A 14,132-nucleotide genomic window follows, 5' to 3' on the forward strand; every position below is an offset into this window, starting at 1 on the left:
CATTTCATTTACCCTTAATATATCCACTGAGCTATACAGGTTAAAATTCATGTCCAAAATGATAAATATCTTCACACTTCTTGCACCGGATAGCTTATCTCATCAAACTGATAGGTACTAATATTGACATTACTTTCACAAAAATGTTAAAAATAGACTTTATTCATATATCTTAAACGCCCTCATAGGTTCTTTTACCCTTAACTCTAATAAAAATGATAAGCACAATAATATTTACTTTCTCATAAATTATAAAAACTCTAGATTATTAGTTATCTTATATGAAGACACATCAAGGACACTTCAGTCGATGGATCGTCGTTGGTGTTTATAAACACTCGTTTATTCTATACATAATGTCACTCATCCATACATACATTGACAAGTACGAACTGAACACATATTAGTTACTTAATATCGATATTGAATACTTTTTATTTTAATAAAGACAAATGACGTGAGGATTTTTTGATACGTACATTGGGATCCTAGTGTTGAGACACTCTGTTTCTCTAGACACCACCAACTCACTATTTAAATTTTTTTTTTCAAACAATAATCCATAATATGAGTAAATTCTGAATAGTTTTTAGAACTATAGGAAAATAAAGGATATCTACTAAAATACAACAAAGCTAGTTATTTCTCGGGGAACTTGAAAAATTATATGAAAGGCGAGAAACTTTATACGATATTTCGTATAGTCTAGGAGACTGTTGATATTAATCTATTATATAAAATATTTTTATAACGTACCCAAAACATACCCGCAAAGTCCTTATAATAGTTAAATATATATTTTTAGCTCCACGCAGTATCCAGCACACAGCAGCGCATGCAGAAGAAAACTGGAAACTTAGTGCTAATACACTTCCGTCTTCTACTTTCCGACGAATTCTAGAGGCAGTGCGTGTTGAGTGGTGGAATTTAATGCTCGTTCGCTCTTTACCTCTCGTTACCTGCACCATGACAAGCCTCAATCATTATTTTTTCATATGGCTATGTAAATTATTTTTTTAAATGTAATGGATAATAAATTAGTAATTTCAGAAGAATCGCTAAAAAAATCTAAATAAAAACTTAGCCTGCTTAGATAATATACAATCTTAAGTTACGCAACTTTAAAATTAAAAAAAAATAAATAAAAAAAAACAGTCGTCTCTTACACTACACTCCATAGTCAGGTGCGTTTAGCTGTGAGAATTTATAGTAGGGTTGCCAAATTAGATTACTATTTGTGAGACGTTCACGTGACATAGGTATATAGGTTATACTGTATTGTTTTTATTTGACAGTTGATTGCTTATAAGTAAAGGCGGCATCTGAGTTTTCCTTGTAAAATATTAGTTAATAGAACCAAAACGCGGCTTCGCCCGCTTAAAATTATTGTTATATTATAATCTAATTATACAAAATCATTACAAAAATTTTAGCCTATGTCCTATTCTCATGCATACAATACGTTAATGTAAAGTTTCATCTAAATCAGTTTAGTACTTAGCTATATTTGAATAATCAAATGAAACGTATTGCTCATTAAACAAACAAAAACTAGATAAAAGGGAGATTCTCTACAAGATGCTGTACAAAGAGTATAAGGTTTTTTTAAAACGCCTGTGATCCTTAACGTCTAAATAACATCTATTACTATGAAACAATGTCTTTATAAACTACTGTGGAAACTTTTATTAGCTTTACTCTGTATCTTAGGGTTAAAACAATGTGTGCTAAATAAAGGAAATCAAAACTGAACGTTGCCTTGTGCCTTGCTCTGGTAGAGCGAAGAAATGAAACTTATTCTTTTCCATGAGTGGAAGTCCAAACTATACTATATGAGGTATATTAAAAATAAAATTCTTTATCAGGAATATCTTGAAATTCTCTTATTACCTGGCCACATCAGCCCTGGCACTGACGCGAGCTCAGCAATAGGTGTATTGAGTTATTGGCAAAGTTTATGAGTAATTGTTGCTCGTATTGCGGTCTGCTTTGTTTTGACTTTGGATTAAATAATAAATTCATTGTTTAAGGTTAGTTAGATTTGACGTTTTAATTGCTTTTAACGTCTCTCGTCTCTCGTCTTAGTGATTACTTAGCTTTTTGTGCCAGCTTAGAAATACGGTGTTAGGTTCCGCCGGTCAATAAGAAAATGAAATTTTGTAAAAACGTTCGAGACAGACGAAAATCTTTGCTTGACCAAGTTAATCTCATAACTATTCATTAATTGAAGAAGGCGACGCCGTAGGTAAAGCTAGTTATCACATAAAAAGTTAACAGAAAAGTCACCGAGTGACCTAAAAATCGAACCCACAAACACCTGCGTGTACATTATAATAAGCATCCCACTTTTTTCCGTCACTCCGCGTGCTTAATGCATAATGACAGCTATTTGTAGTCATTGATTACAATAAATTATGAAAGAAATTTTAATTTTGGCTGATATGTAATCTATACTTTGTATTTTTTTTGCATATTATTAAATACCTTTAGGAATTACTTTCGAATTTTATTTTATGGATCATTTAATAATAGTTTTGCTTTATGACCTTAAAGCGTGAATACGGGATAAAGCGTGAATATAAAAAATATATATTTTTTTAATATAGCAAAGTAGGCTGAGGGAAGCTTGTGCCAAAATTTCAAAAAGAAATATTAACGATTTTAATATAATCATACCCCCTTAGCAGGAATTGAACTTACAACAATTGCGCTTACCTTCAAACCCTGACACACTATGCCACTGAACATCCGTAATAACTATTTGAAGCCTGTCGTGTTGCAGGTACAAGCGCGTTCGACTGTAATCGAGGAAATTAAATAGTTCATATTTTCCTTTTTTCACTCTGGTAACGAGGCAATACGTAGCGTTTAGATCCGCCTCTCAGCATTCAATGCCTCCAGAATTCGGCGCAAAGTGAGAAACGGAAGTATATTAATGGTACCGGGATACAGCGGGAATCTAAAAAAATATAATTATCAAACAAAGCCACATGCTATAGCCAGTCAATAGTAATTACATCGTGCCTTATTACACACGCCGGTACGCTGTCTGCTCTAACTTTCGCGTAAACTACTTGCAACTAACTACCTGTATGTTGAACTAAGGTGACTACAAACTTATACACTGTAATATAATATAGATTTTACTTTTACCCGTTAAGTGGAGAGAAAATAGTGTTAGAACACTTCGTTTATTGTTTTAATTGATTTTAAAACAGCATTGAGAGGTAATCAATAATATTTATGGATAACTACTAAATATATTAAATGAAATTAATTTTATAAGCCTGAATACTTGTGTGAAAGATGAATTAGAACGCAGGTACAGTGAGTTAAATAGAAACAATTAACGTGATGTATTACAGCCTTATAGCCTTCCTCGATAAACGGAAGATTCATATATAATTGTTCAATTCGACCCGCTAGTTCCTGAGATTAGCACTTCACACAAACAAACCCTTCAGCTTCATAATATTGATGTAGATTCAATACAATAACTAGTACACCATACTTTACAGGTTTCTATAACTAAAATAATTATAATATAAATAAAAATAAATCTAAATATATTATTATAAAAAATAGTTTATAATAGCCCTAATCAAATTATCTATTCTGTTGGAACAACGTCAACTTAACTACGGATTAAGCGAGTAAGGGAGTCGACCACACACTATGCTTTTTACCTCCATGTTTAATGGTACCGTTATCTTTTACGATGGTCCCGTGTTCGAATCGGTCGATTAAACAAATTGAAGTTATGTATTAAGTTATATTTTTTGGTTTTTAACATCCTGCACATAGCAGAGAATGCAGAGATAACCTATTATTAAGAAACTCCGTTCTCTACTTTCCGCTCAATTAAGGAGCTTTTGTGTGTTGAGTGGCGTAACTCAACGCTGCGTTTTGCCTCGAAACCAGATTGAAGAGATAAAGTTATAAAATATCTCATTTACTCGACTGGGTATCGAACCCACAAACTATTGCGTGTAAAGTCACGCGCACCACGAGTGGCCTCTAGCTATTCTACTAAACATAACAACAAAATAATTAAAATAATGGTTATATATACATAATGTATGTATGTATAATACAAAATAGTAATTATTTCGCGAACATCGTTTTCATTATATTAGCGTTACAGTCGTGATCAATAATTCACGGCCGACACCGACAGTCGGTCTGTGTGTATTTATTGTTTTCGATATTGGTATCGAATTTCACACGATTGAACGGAAATTACGTTTTTTTTTGGTGATTTGTATTGGCTCTTATTGTTTTTTGTTATTTAAAAACATTGAAAAATCATTATGTATCTCTCGTATTAGGCTATTGAGGCCAGTCGTGGCGCAGAGGCGCAAGTGTGACTGTAAATTCGACTGATCGTGGATTCGATCATCACTCGAGAAAAAAAAAAATAATATTATGATTTTTTTTTCGAGATAAAGCTCGGTGGTAGGTTCTGTCAATTAACACGCAATGCTTCCAGAATTCAGCAAAAAATGGAGAACGGAGTGTTTTAACATTAGATTCCATGTGTCTACTGTGTGTGAGAATCCAGAATAAAGCCGAAAAAAATAAATAAATATTATCTATAAGAATCGAACCCATAACCACTTTATCATTTCAACTACGGCTCTATAGTACAAAGACAAGTTAGTACTTTACAATAGTGTAGAGACCCGTTACTTGTTTAAGCGAACAAGGCTGTCTGAAAGGCACTTCCGGTGAAATCCACTGAAAACTTGTACCGACAAGCGAGTTAAGACGTTCGTGTATTGAATATATCTTAGTATAGCATTATATATAGCGAAAAGACATTTAAAAATATAAAATATATGTAATTTAATTTATTTATTACATTAAAAGGAAGATGTCAATATTAAAAAGTCTTAATATGGTATCCTGATTTTGTTTAGTATAGATATTTTTATTTTAGTTTTACCCAGTATCCCGCACATAGTAGGGTTGGCAGGGGGAACCTGGGAACCTAATGTTAAGATATACCCTTCCCATTAAGATACTTCAGTTCCCCACTTTCCGAATGGCGGAACTCAACGACGCGCTTCGACTGGTGGCCAGAGCCAGATTTAACATTCCACAACATAACAGTAAGTCCAGAGGATTAGCTCTCAAAGCTCAGTCCAAGTTGGGTAAAGTTTAAAACAATCACCTCCATGGGTAGCAGATTGAGTTCCGAGTTAATTATTGTTTACTAAGCCACTAACTTCTACTTTAACACTGTGTACGGGTTACTCGTAAATACTTGATTCTATGTGTTGAGGCCGTGGAGCAGTGGAAGAAAGTCTGATTGTAAGCTCGAAAGCTGTGGGTTCGATTCGTACTCAGGAGAAAGAATTGTTTTCATTTCGCCGCTCTGGTAATAAGAATAATCCACATTGAGTTCGAACAGACGAAAGTAGAGACTGGAGAGTCTTGCCACTAGATTTACTCTACCTAACTGCATATATAAAACACATGGAAAAATAACATTAGTTAAGTGTTGGTGTTTTTTACATCTCTTCCAGAGAGAATCTCCTAATTACACATTGTATGTTGAATGGCGGCACTCAACGCCGTGCTTATCTTCTTGTCAGCGAAAAATAATGTTTTCACCGAGGGAAGGGAGTCGCTTACAATCTAAAGCTGTACTCGCCTCGACAGCCTATGCATCAATATAAAAAAACATAATGAAAATAATTAAACATTTCCTATTTACTCTAGGAAGTGATTTTTTAAACGTAAACCAGTATTTGTTTGAATTTACATCCGACCTTTTATAAAATTAGCCATCTGTGAACTCGTTACCACCGAGCGTGAAGTGCATTGTTAGAATTAATTGTTTTTGATAGCGATAGGAAATAAGACTTTAAAATGTAAATTGGTCTAAATAACCTATTTGTTAATGTACCTAAACCCGTGACCACGGACGGCGATGGAAACGTCGGGATTTTAAAAATGTATAATATTAAGCACCGTATTTATAAACCACTCTCAAGTTTGATATCGATCTTGAGATACCTTTTTCATTCATAGATGTCTAGTTGATAAATGAGAACGATGTATAAAGACCGGCCTAAATATACATAATTAGTACAGTTAAATAGTTTTATTTTAAATACTTTAAACATTCTTGGTCATCTTTTGGTCTTTCATGGATGTAGTGATATTTGGTTTTTCGTTTATATAAAAGAAATCGAGTTTTCGTGGAGAGGGAACCTAGTAATGTAACTCTCCGCTCCCTACTTTCCGTCCAATATCGGACACATTGCATGTTGAGTGGCGGAACTCAAGTGACGGCCTCACCCGTACATTATCCTATAGGATAAAATTCAACAGAAAATGAAAATAATATAGAATAATATATGAACGGGTAAAGGAACTCTATTAAAAACTTTGAGAAGGGTTTCCCTTGATAGAACTACTTCAGTTTTCGCCCGAATTTGGTCCCGGTCTTCAATATTTGTAAGAAACTTTGCTTATTTCATATAAATCTATTAATATAGTTAACAAACAAAAACATATAAAAATGTTGCCCTAGTATAAGTTTTATGATTACGTTCTAAATATTTTTAAACTGTTTTTTTATAAGGTATATAATGCCATGGCGCAAATGGTGTTGTGGGTTCCAATCGCGCGCGAGGAAATTATATACATATATTTAATATTAGCAACCAGCTTGCGGCTTTGCTCGCTTGAAATACACATCTATTTTTTACTAACCTGGATTATTTTCGTCTTTTAATAACATGGACACCGACATCAGGCAGAAAAAATGAAAATATAAATTTAATTAAATATTTCTTTTCCTCGAATGGGGATCGAACCTGTAACCGTCGCGTTACAGTCACACGCTTGTGCCCCTGTGCCACGACGACCTTAAGCTTAACCACATTATCTAAAATTAAACAGATATTACTTGGCTCCAGACCAAGTAATTACTTATTGTTACTTTGTGTTCTAGTTACACTGACACTAGTGTTGATATTCATTTTGAGATTATGTCACCATTTTTCTAGAGATCAATACTTTTAACAAATTAACAGTGCTATTTATAGCTCTTTATGATGGAAAAGTGAGCGGTAAGAGATGCAAGGGGAGACCTCGGTTGACCTTCGAAAACACAATATCAAAACAGGAGTAAACAAATAACTGGAAAAAGCATGACGACGGCATGTATAAAGAGTTTGATGACAGTGGACGAAGAGAAAGAGATATGTAGAGACCGTAGCGTCTGGCGCTCTGTTATCTCTGTTATCGCTAGGGATTCAGCGTGAAGCTAAGTTTAAAGTGTTATTCTAGCAACAGGGTACTTCACGCCGAAACACTGATTGGCCGTGTATAGGACCTAGGTTCGGCCTTATATGGAGTGCTGTTCTCATCTGATGCAAAGTACTATCAGCTACTAAAACTTTTAAGTTTAGTAGGAACTTCCTTCCATAAGCCACACATCTGAGGAATAGCTTACCTGCGGCAGTTTTCCCAGATCGATACCACATGGGTTCGTTCAAAAAGACCATCTATTTCCACTCTCACTATCCACATCGTGAAAATATCAATTAATTCTTTTACTCGATTGAGAATCGATCCCTCAACCATATTTTCATTTAAGCAGCTTTTATAAGAAAAATAAGGTTAATTAAGAAGTTCAATATTAACAATGAGGTGATCAACATAATTCACGTAACATTACAAAGCGGACGTGCTCCAGAGGGCGGCGCGGCGGGACAATGGCGTCGATATGATAATTTAGTGCATTTTCACCTTCCGTCATCGTAACTGCATGATTGTGGGTTAGTTTGTAGGAGAATAGAGTGTATTGACTGTAGATACTGGTTCACATTCTCATTTCAACGAAATACTACTAGGTAATCTACTTATTTATAGAGAAAATAGAAAAACTCAAGAGGCGGGTTCGCCCATCGAGGGTTCCGTACAAAATTGGAGGATTTTTCTGAAATTCAAGGTTAGTTTGGCCAGAGCTTTTTTACCTGATACCTCAAACTAGCGGCTCTACCAAATTTTGTTCCCCTTTTAAGGCTATTTTTTCTACCTTTCTTTCTTTTCTTAGATACTAGCTGCCAAATTTTATAATTCTAGGTCAACCAGAAGATACTCTATTAATTTTTATTCCCTTTATAGTGTCAATAAGCGTTTTTTGCGATATAAACGGCCAATTTTTTTCCAGTAAATATAGAAATACAATTTTTTCGATCTGAGAATATAGTTTGAATTTCGATATCTAGTGGCGCTCCTGAGATAAAAGCTCTTGACAGACAGATGGACGGATAACAAAGCTAATAATAATAATAAAAAAGGAACCGCGCGACGCTTACAACTTTCACCATACACTTACCTATACACGTGTTTATGTGAATTATAATACATTTATACGTCATTATACATATATCGTATTATATATTCTATTCTACTATTCTATTGTCACCACCCATTTTATGGAAAGCCATGCATAATTGACGTAAACCTAAACTAAACTAAACTAGGCGTAACACGCACTCTAATAGAGATGGATAGAACGTTTTAGATAGAATATTTAATGTCGTCGCGCAGCCCACGTGACGGACGACGGTGGGTTCGATTCTCACTCGGGGGGCTTAATAGTTAAAATTAACAATTCTTCGGTTTGGTGACAAGGCAAAGTGCGGTGTTGTGTTCCGTCGCTCAACGCAATGCCTTAACAGTAGAGTGAAAAAATGAAATTATTAAATATTTGATTTCCTCGAGTGGGAATCGAACCCATAGCTTCTTGCATTTACAGTCACACGTTTTAGTACTAGTAAATGAATGGAAAATAACTGAGCGGCTGCGAGCGCGGAACTCCCTGAGCTCGACGAGCATTCCCTGCGAGTATGCAGGAATCTTTTATTAAAGCCGTAAGCCGTAGTCTTTTGTATTTATGAATGTTTGCAAATATGCGATAACTTCCGTGTAGAAGTATTGGAAGTATCAAATGATAGTACGTAAATTATAAAAAATAGTTTAAAATATAGTTCCTCTTATGTTTTGACCGGTATATAGCTCCGTCCATTATGTCCGAATTTGAGACATTACGTGTCGAGTGACGGAGCTTAACGCTGCACTATATCGTTTCAGAGTGAAATATAAGTATTTCTTATTATTATATAGAAAAGATGTCTTTTGGAAACAGATTTCTTATTAAATATTCTTTTGAACTCTTTGGAATGCGGAATGCCGATATGCCCGTGAACAGCTAAGCTATGGAGCATTATTCTTTTACCGGACAAGGTATACATTATTTATGTAAAGGGTTCAGGGTTCAAACTAAGGAAATATAGTATAGAAAGATGAGAATAAAAAAGTGAAATTAAAGCCAAATCGTAGTGTTGTACTGAGTTAATTATTACATAAGCGAAAAGTTCATTACAGTTTTGGTTTTTCTTGCTTTTCATTAAACAAGTAAATTAGAAGTTATATTGTTTTATTTACTTTAAACTATCTCAAACTAAAAACTTAATATGATAAATTGCTTAAAATATAGATCCAATATATTTTTTCAGTGTACCTTTTCCTAAGTAAAAATATTATTGTTCCATACAATAGCATAATAGCATATTTCATATTTAAAATAGCATAACTTTTATAATACATAATTTCGCAATGAAATTTGAAAATTTTTCCTTTCCTTGAGTCCTTTATTAACAAGCAAACAAAAATAAAAATCAACAGCTAACTAAATTTCTAGTCTAGTCTATTTATAAATAAAATACAATCTACCCTCACAATATCAAATCATAGAATAAGCGTAGAATCTTTGTACGAATGAAATTTCTATTTAGAACTGCATCATAGCCAGACTGGATCTAATAAAGCATTGGGTACCAACTGCTCGTGTGTACTGTATACACCAAATGCAGTTGTAACCTGCTTTGAGAGGTAGCAAGGTATGAGCGGTAGCGGTTTTCTTTGCTAATGATATGATAATCATGATTTGTGATAGTTTTTTATATAGGAGGTATCGTTTATGTGTTTAAATTGATTTGTAGTTTTTAAAATTATTAGTTATATAGCTTAAAAATTAATACCACTTATTTTGACAAAAAAAAAAACTACGTTAAAAAGATCCGACTTGAAGATATAATTAGTATAAAATAACTCTATGAAGGTTTGATTTATTTAACTTTTTATGCAAAACTAACTTTCCTTTTGTTATGTTAATGTTAATGCTCTTATTAATATTATGCCCAGATAGGTGTGAAGTCTGTGCTAAGGTCTAGATGTTCTCCAAAATTATTAAGTATTATTACGTATCACCTCAGGTTCTCCTAGTACGTTCCTAATATCCACCTTCATAGAGACTGAACTGGAGTCGATATACGATTACCTTGTCGTATAAAATAATTATAATTAATCCTCTATGTCTTATACTTTGCACCGAACATGTAAGACGTAATGCAATTTAGACGGGCGATAACTTAGTTTGACTATGAGAAAAATTGTATTTACTTTATACCAGTGGCATATTGACGTGTTACTTAAACAGGATGCAGTAAAGTAAACAAAGCCAGTAACAGTGGGTTCAATCCCAAGAATTATGATCAAACTATTTTCATTTTAGCGTTCTGGTGATTGAAGCAAAAGGCAAAACTGCCTCTAAAAGAGGACGGAGAGTGAGAAACGGAAGTTTCTTAACACTAGGTTTCTAGTTTCCCTCTGCCTACCCTGCTTTGTGAGGACTATAGCTAATCACACAATATCTCCAAATTGTACGAAAAAATCCGTACTATTATTCTAAAAAGAAAAAAAAATAGAATGATTCATTCATAAATATACATAAGAACTACCATCGCTTTGTTTCTTATACATTTGTAAGGCGGAATATTTTTATCCTCCCACATTAGATTTATTATGAAAGGTTTAGGACCTTAGCTGTGAGACGTACAGACATGCATATTGCATTAACACGTGTTTTAAAACAATGTGACTTTTTGAAACCTCTCAGGATTGTATAAGGCTTTTATTATGTAAATATACATAGAAATAAAATTAGAAGGTCTGTCTGTGATATTAAATTAATACTGGAACACAGACAAACAATTTTAGAATTTATGTCTGTCTGTCTTTCTAATTGGTTCTTGTCTGGGCTCATCTCCGGATCAGTTGAACCGAATTTAAGTACATTTCCCGTGAAAAATTAAAGTTACGATTTATTTAGGTGTGGATTACCATATTAAAACAACTAAGCAATTTTTCTTAAAATATGAATGAATGAATGTATCTCAAAAAAAACCCGGGCGAAGCCGCGGGGCGCCGCTACTGCAACATATGTAAATGTATGTAGGTGACAGTGTATATAGGTCTTACTTATTATATTTATATGTATATGAATTAATTACAATAAAAAGAGAGAATTGAAGTAATAGTGATGTGAAGCTTTTGTTATAAGTTCGATCCCACTCGGGGGAACAAATAGTTCCCAGGAACTACGTATTTAATCTTATTGTAGACAAATCGAATGTAGTGCATTTCGTCGTCTCCAATTGGTTTTTGCGGGAGAGTGCATCTGTTCAATTGGATGCTGGGTTCACAATCTACTTGTAATGTGGGTCATTGAAGCATTCTTGGATTTTTTAGAAGAATTTAAGTTATTTACGTTGTATTAAATTTTAATAATATATATTAATAATAAAAATAATATGTAATGTTACAAAAAAAAAGTTTATTTGGTTGAGATCGCTAATCTCAGGAACTACTAGTTCATATTAAAGAATATTGTTTGTTTAGATAGTTCATTTATTAAGAAGGCTATGGACTATAATACGTCACGCTATAATCAATAGACAAGCCGTAAAAATAAATAATATGTCATGAACAGAAACTACCAAGAGCATAATACATAATTATGTAGCTACTTATTAGTTGTACGCATTACGAAGAATATACACCTATAGAGCTAACACTGTTTTGAATAAAAGAAAAGCTAAAAGTAATATGGCCTCGTATTACTCTTCGGACTAGGGAACCTTAAAAAAACGGTAGTTTAGGGAGCAAGACATAGTATTTTGAACTACGAAACCACACATTACATAGTTTAAAACCATCTCAACTCTAACAACTTTCTTTAACTAGTGTAATTCAATTAACATTTCCTATATTACTATACTGGAAGTAAAATTATACAAAACCATTAATTACAACTAACCTAGCGTCTATTGTCGCGGTAATGGAAGGTACGCCTTCTCAATGTTAACTTTAAATTCAATTTTATCAAATGAAAATATATTTTACTTATTTAGAAATAGAGTTCAAAATAGTTTAATATTCAGATTAAACGTTTTAGTTAAACATAGTGGTACAATTGGGACCTCTCTGGCTTTACATGATGGACGTGAATTCAATTCCAGTTTGGGGAATATATATTACGTATCGGTTACGGAACCGAACCCATATCCTGTCAAGACTAAAACGAACCCTCAAACATTGCTTGTACTACAGTTGATGATATGTATGAAGCCATATATAAGTAAAACCAGGAACCATGTCTAGTATTAAATACAAACCACGTGTCTAACTTTGTAATATTATAAATCGCTATTACACTTATAGCCGACGGTGTTTGTGGTGTTCAATCAAATGACAGTATGACGCACTCTCTTTAAGTGGTAATAACTAGCTGAGTATTTATTATTTTTGATTATCCCTTTGCCTAACCTGCTGTGTGCGGGATGCAGCGTGAAGCTTTTTTTATACTATATTTTTCTATAATCTTATTTATACTCTTCAGTCGTCCTCTCAGGCTGTATTTATATATAGTAGGGTAGGTATATTAAGCTACCATTATTTGCACATTTCGATCTTCTAAAATTAGGTCTATTGAAATTACTATAGTCTAACTAAATTTCATTTCAATCTAAGTTTAATTAAAAACATGAGATTTTAATATTTCTAATTTATTGATTAGTAAAACCTACATAATTGTACCCACATATTTTTTCCACGGTGTATTGTATTTTGCAAACTAAGCCTTTTTGATACGAATATTAGAGTAACGATAATATTAATTGTAATATAATCAATAGTATGTATATTGCACTGTGATCAGAACTGTAAATACCATAGTTATGGGTTCGATTCTCACTCTTAGGTAAGAGTTACTTCCATCGTTCTAGTAAGATAAAGAGTGTCGTAAGTTTCGCCAGTAAACACGCAATAACCCGAATTTTAGTAAAAAGTGGAGAGCGTGAAGCTCTGTCCCGTATATCCCATTCACCACTGTTCCTCACTTTCCGCCGATTTTTTCGAGACATCTCGTGTTAACGCCAGGTCCGCCGAGACATTTCGTGTTAACAACCAGGTTTTTGTCTTGATGCCATATGATACGCCAAGACGGCCTCAAATAATAATAATTTCAGTGAATATAATTTATAATCATCAAAACACTAGTAATATGTAATGTGAAGCTTCAAACATTGTATATTTACGAAGCTCGCAGTCTAATCGCATTAAATGATTGAACGGAGCAAACACTGCCCAGTGTTGTGTTGTGCTTGTGATGTAAACGTGCTATAATACCCTATAGGAGAGGATAGTTACCTATAATGGAAGTAATAACTACCTGATTTGCCTATTTGGCTTACCTACCTGGCCTTATTAATAAAAAATTTTGATTCAAATTTATGTACGTTCTTCTTATAGCATAGCATTGTAGGGAAGAGGGAACCTGGGAACATAGTGTTAAGACAGTCATTCAGACACTTCCGTTCCCCAGATTCCGCCGTATTATGAAAGCATTGCCAGTTGCGAGGCAAATAAAATAAAATAATTGAATATTTCATTCCTGCGAGCGGAAATCGAACCTAGAACAGAGGCGTTTAAAATCATACCTGGTGCCACTGCGTCACCACAGCCTATGTTATATAATTTATAAATAAACAATAATAGTTTAAACTAGAACCAAATCAATGGTCCGTTACATTCAAGGATGTCACAATTTTTTCTTTATAATTATAAAAGCAAGTCGACTACAAAGGTCAAAGGCAGAGCAGTTTCATTTCTCATAATAGCCGGTAATTTTGTTAGATAAAGTCGTTTATATAATACTTTATAATATAATTGAATTTTCTATAAGAACTTATAATTTTCTATAATATAAT

The sequence above is a fragment of the Heliconius melpomene genome, chromosome 5 (assembly GCF_056956725.1).
Source record: "Heliconius melpomene rosina isolate 202511_hmr_F chromosome 5, ASM5695672v1, whole genome shotgun sequence".
NCBI classification, from domain to species: Eukaryota; Metazoa; Arthropoda; class Insecta; order Lepidoptera; family Nymphalidae; genus Heliconius; species Heliconius melpomene.